This window comes from Hylobates moloch, unplaced genomic scaffold (assembly GCF_009828535.3).
Source record: "Hylobates moloch isolate HMO894 unplaced genomic scaffold, HMol_V3 SCAFFOLD_3769, whole genome shotgun sequence".
Lineage (NCBI taxonomy): Eukaryota > Metazoa > Chordata > Mammalia > Primates > Hylobatidae > Hylobates > Hylobates moloch.
Window position 1 is genome coordinate 1 of NW_026656044.1, and position 6,238 is coordinate 6,238.

The window sequence follows — 6,238 nt, forward strand, 5'->3', positions numbered from 1 at the left end:
TTTTTTTTTTTTGTATGTTTTTGAGACAGTCTTGCTCTGTTGCCCAGGCTGGAGCAGAGTGGTGCGGTCTCGGCTCATTGCAACCTCCACCTCCCAGGTTCAAGCGATTCTCCTGCCTCGGCCTCCCCAGTAGCTGGGATTACAGGCGCCTGCCACCACGCCCGGCTACTTTTTTGTATTTTTAGTAGAGACGGGGTTTCATCATGTTTCACCATGATTACAGGCGTGAGCCACCGCGCCCAGTGGAAACCTGATTCTTGACTTTACATTTTTTATGCCCATCTAAAGCAGTGGAGGCTGAGACTCACAGAGGTTAAGTCACTTGCCGGAGTCACACAGTATCCTCTGGCCTCCCTGGCATGTTGCTGACACCTGCATTTTACAGCAGGAATCTTCCCACTGAGGTTCGCGTACACAGACTTCCCAAGGGACTAAGGCCAGGATAATTTCAAAGGAATCCATTTTCTGCCCAAGTTTTGCAACGTTCTCTCTGCTAAAACAGAACTGCCTGAGGACGAATCTGCGTTTAAAACAATTTGAATTCTCCTTTTCCGTCCCCCTTTTATAATGGGTCCTCCCCTTTACAAAAGAAAGGTATTTCTCTAGTGACACTGCCCAACAACCCCTCTAATTCCCACCTACAGGTCTGTGTGAACGCCGTTCCTCGGTATCTACAGCTACGAGAACGTAAATGGGAATAGAAAGGGTGTAACCCGCTCTCACTGGGCAAAAGCCACTCACGGACAGTGAATTACCTGGAAATGCGTCTCCTTGAGGCGCGTTTACAATACAAAACTTTATTGTTGTTTTATCATCCAAATGTGTATATATTTATGTTGTTTTGTGCAACTGTACACTGCCAATAATCACTTTAAAATGTTTTAATACTTAGAGCGCTGGATCAAAGCAAATTCCTAACAACTTGACTCGGAACTCACACGGAACCCATCCTGTGACAGAGCAGCACCGGGGTGGCTGACAAGACTTCCGACCCCAAAACGCGGTTCTGCGGAGAGAGCGGGGCAGGACCGGGGAGCAAGGCGCAGCTCCCCACCGCCAGAGCGCTCGCTACTCCGGGGCCGCAGCGCTCCGTCCCGCCGGGGTTCGCAGCCCGGCAGCCCTCCAGGCCTCTCAGCTCCTAGGCCGGGACCTCTCCCGCTCCCAGCGCCCCGGTACCCCGCGGCCCAAGCCGAGGCCCCTCCTTACGCCCGGGCCGCGACCACCCCCGGGACCCACGCTCCCCGTTCCCGCACTCACCGGCTCGGGAGAGTACGTCACTTCCGGAGCGTCGCAAGCGGCCGACCACTTCCGGGGGCTTTTGGCTCCGGAAGCCCAAGGCTTGCCCAGTGCGCAGGTGCAGAAAACACGCCGACGGACCCAGGGTCGACCTTGTCCCTGGTAGCGGAAGCAGGAGGAACAGCGGGAGGGCTGCGGGGCGCTCAGCTGCAGCCGCGCTTCTCGCCGGCGCCCTCGCTGCCCGAGCACAAGGACAGCCGCCCCGCCCGTTCCACCTGGTGCTCAGGGCGCCCCAGCTCCTCTGACCCCTCCGGCGTTTGCGGAGCCTCCCGGGTCTGATGAGGACACCGCCCTTGCCCGAGGAGGCTACGGGGCAACGCAGAGCAGGCAGTGGGGACCGCAGGGCAGCCCCGGGGCGCCGTCCCCTCCGCCCTTACCCTGGCTTCGCCTTGCCGCCGCGGGGAATCCGGTGCGGACGCTCGGGAACTCTGCCCGGGAGCCGAGGTGACAATCTACCGGGTCTTGGTAATAAGTATTTGCAAAACAAATCACACCAAAATCCCGTTAACTTCATGAAAACTCACTTTATAGGATGATTTTTGAAGAACCAGTTTATTAAGAGATTACACCAAAAGCATAAACAATTTATACGTCAAACTCCGACTGAAAAAAATTTAACTGATGAGGATGTTTTTTAAATGTACTGTACTCACAAATAACAAGACAAATTTGACCTGTTCAATAAATAGAAATGAAGTGGCTAAAAATGTTTAAGTGGAAAACAGTCTTCTTTGTACAGTTTTGAAGAGGTGCCCCGTATTCAAGCCTATACGTAGAAAAACCCTGACAAAATCAGAGGTTCACTTAAGACTCCAACCATATGAGCATATTAAGGTTTCTTTTCAGATCTTAAGAGATCTTGTCCACCTTAATCCCATTCATAAAGACTCTTGGCATGAGTTCTGATGTACTGTTTTAATATGCTAAGTACTGTTGATTCAACAACAAACCCTAATGGGTGATGAGTTTTTGCATACCAATATGAATTTGTCAGCACTTCTGAAAACTGTGGCCATCATTTTTCAAATTCACAATTTGCTGGATGTCAGGGAACAGTAGGAAGAAGAATGAGCGTCAATTTTCATGTCTTCTTTTGCTTCTTCACTGGCCTTCCACAGAAGTAGTCAGAAAAAAACAAAGCACCATCAACCACACTTCACAAACAATTCATGTTGGCCTAAGCTTTGCTCGACATTCATATGACAGAAGATAGAATAAGTTAATGAAAAGGAACTGCTGGCATCACTTTCCCCACAATATTACATAAAAATGGACAGCACATTAAATAAACATTCTGTTATTAATCATTAAATATATTAACACCAAAAATCATGTATAAATTAGGAAATAAATGTACAAACTATTTTGCAAAGTGCTTTTTAAAATATATACACAACATTCAAGATATTCTTAATGTAAGACATTTCAGATTGAAGTTTTGGGATAAGTGTCCTTTTCTTTCAGAAAGTATTATTAATACAGCACTTAAAAAAACACACAAACACACATAAAAGGCATATTCCCAGATTGGCAAGGAATAAAAATAAACTATTTTCACAGTTATCTAAAATGTTTAACATTTTCAGTGGGAAATTGTAGTCCCCGATTGAGTTTGCAAATTCTATGAAAATTGACAGGAAAAGAACAAAATCAAGGAAGAAGACTCCCTAACTGAAATTGCTAATACTTTTGTCAATTAGCAATTAAGAACTCTCATTTCAGTAATCTAATATGAACATATACATTTATTTTTAAGCCCTTACCAGTGTTAAGGGTTTTAAAAACCCTTATGCCTACCAAATAAACACTTCTATCCCCATTTGTGTGTGATATCTGTCTCCTAGAAGAGGGGAGAATGTCCTAGAACAGGACTGGTATTCAACACAGGCAAGTCCTTTAATCTGTGCCTCAGTTCTTCATCTCTAAAATGGGAACTGGTACCTGCCTCCAGATTTCCTCATAGGGGCTGTCAGAATTAATTCAAGCAAAACACATAAGTGACTTGTAAATTCTAAAGCACTCAACTCTGGATAAAGAATTAATTTTAACTTTTTTTTTTTTTTTTTGAGACGGAGTTTCACTCTTGTTGCCCAGGCTGGGGTGCAATGGCGTGATCTTGCCTCACCACAACCTCTGCCTCCTGGGTTCAAGCCATTCTCCTGCCTCAGGTTCCCGAGTAGCTGGGATTACAGGTATGCGCCACAACGCCTGGCTAATTTTGTAATTTTAGTAGGGACGGGGGTTTCTCCATGTTGGTCAGGCTGGTCTCGAACTCCCGACCTCAGGTGATCTGCCCGCTTTGGCCTCCCAAAGTGCTGGGATTACAGGCGTGAACCACTGCGCCTGGCCAAGAATTACTTTTAACTTTTAAAACAAAACATCAATTAAAGAGAAATATCGTTATTAGTAGGCCTCATATACCAAGCATTGGATATCTTTTGTATTTTCTTGGTAGTTCTTGGAAATTTGTCAGCATTTATCCAAAGATTTTTTTTTAAAGGATTCATAGCAAATATGAATATTATTATTCCAACTAAAGGTTGATCAAATGTCCATGCTTACTTATTAATGGAAATATGGGATTTTTCTCCTTCGACCATACTTTTGCAAGTGTGCTGTCTTTAATGTTCACACAGAATTTAAATGGATTTAATGTCCTAGAAATGTAAAAATTACTCAAGTTTCTCTATATAAAACCTTTACTTTTCATTAGAAAGAACACAGTAACGTGACTGGATGTGACTTTCAGACATCCCTAAAAGGAAAGAATGCTTGCTTGGAGATCTGAGCAAGTAGGTCCTGGAAGAAATAATATAAAATAAACAACTGGACAACTGTTTGGAAGATTTGGTTTGAATATTTTAAATTACCTATCAACTTAGAATTGGGCACATTAAATATTCCAATCCCAGAAATGACCATCAGCTAAACAAGGGTCAAAGCCAGAGTCATCTCTGAGGGCCCACTTCCCAGAGGGCTGCCCCTTTCCTTCAGCAATGCCGCTGGCCCTGGGTTAGGCAATTTGTCCATGGCCCTTAGGGATTCATATTTATTTGGAATACAGTCATTGATCCCTGTTTACTTGTTAATACAAAAACATGTACCTTTTTGGATAAACGGAACTGACGAGAGACAGGCAATGAGCAGGCTCTGGAAGTGGCCATCTGTGGCCTCTCCCGTGGGAGATGTTTATCCTTTTCATTATGTAACAGAAACTGACCCAACACACAGAAGATGCCCTCCCACCCACCCCATCGAGGCACAGGAAGAGGCTGCCCTCCAGGGGCTGCATGTGTGTCCAGCTGTGGTGTAGCCAGTTAAAGTTGACAACCCACACCACAACACTGCATGAGGAGGGAAATGAGACCTAAGGTCTGTTGACGGGAACAGGTGGACTGTGGTGTCCTCGAGATCTGTCCCGTCCCTGGGCACAGAATGCTCTGATGACAAAATGACCCCCAAAGCTAGCTAGAAACATTGAGAAGGGGGCAGGGGACAAAAAAGGGATACCTCTCCATGTACCGACATACAATACTATACACAGCACCAAAAGTATCACACCACCAAGCGCTGTCTCACGCCAGTGGTGTGCGCTCGGCGTCATACCCAGCATGAAATGAGCACGCTTCACATGCAGACGTGGCACTGGGCGAAAGGGTAACCAACATGTCACAATTCACCAGAGCTGCCGCCAGCCCATCCGGCCCCTGGATGAACACGCTACCACAAGGGCTCCAGCCAGAATGTGTGTCCCTTACTGCTGGTAATTTCCATACTGGCCCTAAAAGAGATCAAGACACAGATTACACCCCTATAGTCATGAGTGAAAGGAAGACAGACGTCCACCCCAGCCAGGACAGGGGGTAGGAGGGTCAACGGCAAGCAAACAACCTCTGCTCACATCTCTGCGGGGCAGGGAACGGCTTTCCAGAAGCCACCGGCCAAGCCTGGGGCTAACAACGTAGACAGGGCCAAAGGTTCATTCGTTCAGTCACACACTGGCATTGCTGCGGCTGGGCCTGTGTCAGGCCTGGCATCAGAGCCTTATGCTGGGCCTGCTATGCAGGAAGGCTCTCCTCCAAGTTGGCCCCCCTGGGAGCCAATGCAGACACCATCTGGCCCCCAGCCTGCTAAAGTAAGAAAATGGGAGCGGGGACGACCAGGGTAATGGGTTTCAATCTATAAAAAAAATCTGAAGACCCAGCCTGGGCAACATGGCCAGATTCCATCTCTACAAAAATCCAAATACTAGCTGGTGTGGTGGTGTGTGCCAATAGTCCCAGCTACTTGGAGGGGGAGGTGGGAGGATCGCTTGAGCCCAGGAGGTCAAGGCTGCAGTGAGCCATGATTGTGCCACTGCACTCTAGTCTGGGTGAGACCCTGTTTCAAAAAAAAAATCTCAATTTGGGAGGCCAAGGTAGGAGGACTGCTTGAGCCCAGGAGTTTGAGACCAGCCAGGGCAGCACAGCAAGACCCCATCTCTACAAAAAAATAGAAAAAATTAGCCTCAGCCAGGTGCAGTGGCTGACGACTGCAATCCCAGCACTTTGGGAGGCCGAGGTGGGTGGATCATTTGAGGTCAGGAGTTCAAGACCAGCCTGGCCACCATGGTGAAACCCCATCTCTACTAAAAATACAAAAAAAAAAATTAGCCAGGTGGTAGTGGCACGTGCCTGTAATCCCAGCTACTTGGGAGGCTGAGGCAGGAGAATCACTTGAGCCTGAGAGGTGGAGGTTGCAGTGAACCAAGATCATGCCACTGTATTCCAGTCTGGGTGACAGAGTGAGACCCTGTCTCAAAAAAAGAAAAAAAAATAAGCCACATGTTGTGGCGCATGCCCAGGAGGTTGAGGCTGCAGTGAGCCATGTTCCTGCCAATGCACTCCAGCCTGGGCGACAGAGTGAGACCCTGTCTTTAATAAAAATAATAATAAAAATAAAA

At 47.1% G+C, this 6,238-nt stretch overlaps 1 long non-coding RNA gene across 1 annotated transcript; it reads right to left on the reverse strand.

Annotated features, from left to right (window-relative positions):
* Positions 1 to 1,829: 1,829 nt before the first annotated feature.
* LOC131382753 (uncharacterized) lies at positions 1,830 to 6,168 on the reverse strand. Its single transcript, XR_009212347.1, has 2 exons — positions 4,903 to 6,168; positions 1,830 to 4,095 (listed from the first exon to the last, which is right to left on the reverse strand). It is a non-coding gene; the product is annotated as an uncharacterized LOC131382753 (long non-coding RNA).
* Between the last annotated feature and the right edge of the window lie 70 nt (positions 6,169 to 6,238).